We start from the raw sequence: 2,054 nt of genomic DNA, 5'->3' as shown, positions 1-2,054 counted from the left end.
GGTCTCTCTGTGGCTTCTCCCGCTTCTGAGGTCTGGTTGAGTCCATGTGGCTTGCCTTTTGCAAAGTCTCCCAAGGAGTAGCAGAGAGAGAGGTGTCTTCTGCCTCCAAGGCAGAAGTACCAGATTTCCCAGAATTCTCAGGAGAAGGCTATGCTCACATAGAAGTCTCATTGGCTATTTCCACATTGACATCCTAGACTCCATCCCTACACCCTTAATCCTTAACTTGACACCAGATTAGGTGACTACCACAGGCTCATAATCCATAACAAGCCCACTTATTTTCTCCCTGCCACCCCCCCACACCAATCTAATACCCAAAGCTCTACCCAATGGGTAGAGATCTATTTCTAAAACATGAATATATAAAAATCACTTTTGCTTCTAGGCTCTCAAGGAAATGCTCACTGTAAACTCCATCCTATTATCTCACCTTCCCCAAATTAGTCTTCTTCTGGGCTCTCAGTCACACCAAGGTCTCTCTTGCACTGTCGCCTCTTCCCAGCCCTGAACTGCCAAGTTCAAAGTTACAGTTGATCTCCATGATCCTGAATTTTAAGAACCGTGCGTGCGTGCGTGCAGTGTTTGTAGAACTTCTGGGTTTTGGAGCCGTTTGTTATGCAACCTCATTTTATAAACGACTGGCTAATTAATGCAGCATTCATTTGCCCTTCTTCCACTCACAGCACATGGTTTGTATCTTTGGGATCACTCTTCCACCATGCTCCATCTCCACACTTCTGGTGGCATTGACCCAATCTGCCAGCTCCAGGCCTGGCTAGTCAGGGCATTACTTTCCTCTGTCCAAAGGGACTGGGTCAAACTCAGTATGTGACTCATGGTAGGTTAATGAGATCTAACCCTAGAAAATGCACCAGAAACAATTACCCCCTTGCCAATGAATCCATTTTGATTCATAGCAGCCCTCTTTGGGGTTTCTCAGACTGTAAATTTTTATGTGAGCAGACAGTTCCATCTTTTTCCCCAAGGAGCAGCTGGTGGGTTAGAACTGCTAACCTTCCAGTTAGCAATCCAATGCTTACTTGATAGTGCCACCAATTATTAGAAAGGAAAAAAAGCCTCTCTCTAATAGAATTCTTGAGCTTCTAGATAAAACCAGAGCTGCCATCAGGAAGCTTGCATGAAACTCAAAAGGAAACAGCACTGAAAGAAAAGGTTCAAAATCTGATGGTATCAACTGAGTGCCAGAACCCAGCTATTCCTGATGCTGTCCCCAGACTTACAAATTCCATGAACCTACCCATTCATTCCTTCTCCTACTCCTTCCCATCCCACTCCCCAAGGTATTTTGACGTACCTTTGAAGGCACTCACAACTTCAAGGGTTCTGCCTTGCACAGGTGTCTGCTTGCTTCCAGTTCAGTCCTGACATTATCCCTATCTTTAGCCATGAGCCCTAGAGCTTTCCTTTTGTTGTCTCCCTATTGCTCTTGTCCTATGGAGTCTGTGGCTTTATCTTTAAGTCGAAGTCCTGTCCTTTCGCTTTCGTAGAAATCTGTCTCTGCATCTTGGCTTGTGGCAAGTTGTATGCTTCAAATATGACTGTCCCAATATTTCACATCTCACATTCTCGTTATAAGATGAGTTTGTAACTCATCTCTTTTCCAGAAACAGGGCCCGTTTTCCCTCTTCCTTGCATCTTGGCAGACCATTGACTGTGGCAGAGTGTTGCTCTGTGACTTCCACCTGGTCATATTGGGTTGTTCACCATTGGGACCCAGCCATGATGTTGCAGGGAAGACCAAGCCAAATGAAAATGTCACATATAGGGGTTCTTGCTGAGCTCTAACCAACAGAAGTGTCAGTCGTGTGAGTGAGCCTTAAGAGAACTGCAGCTTCCGACCTTTGAGCCACTCCAGCTAATGCTTGATGAAGCAGAAACTAGTGTCCTCACTGAGCCCTCCCCAGATTACAGATGTGTGAGCAAAATTGAAAGTTTCATTACTTTAAGATGTTATTTGTGGGGATACTTTCTGTTAGCAGTAGATCTTCAGAATACTGCCAAATCAGACTGCATTGCCATTTTTACTCTCT

This window comes from Echinops telfairi, unplaced genomic scaffold (assembly GCF_000313985.2).
Source record: "Echinops telfairi isolate 266 unplaced genomic scaffold, ASM31398v2 ScPeMD7_7403;HRSCAF=8441, whole genome shotgun sequence".
In the NCBI taxonomy this organism is placed as follows: domain Eukaryota; kingdom Metazoa; phylum Chordata; class Mammalia; order Afrosoricida; family Tenrecidae; genus Echinops; species Echinops telfairi.
This window is presented reverse-complemented; position numbering follows the sequence as displayed.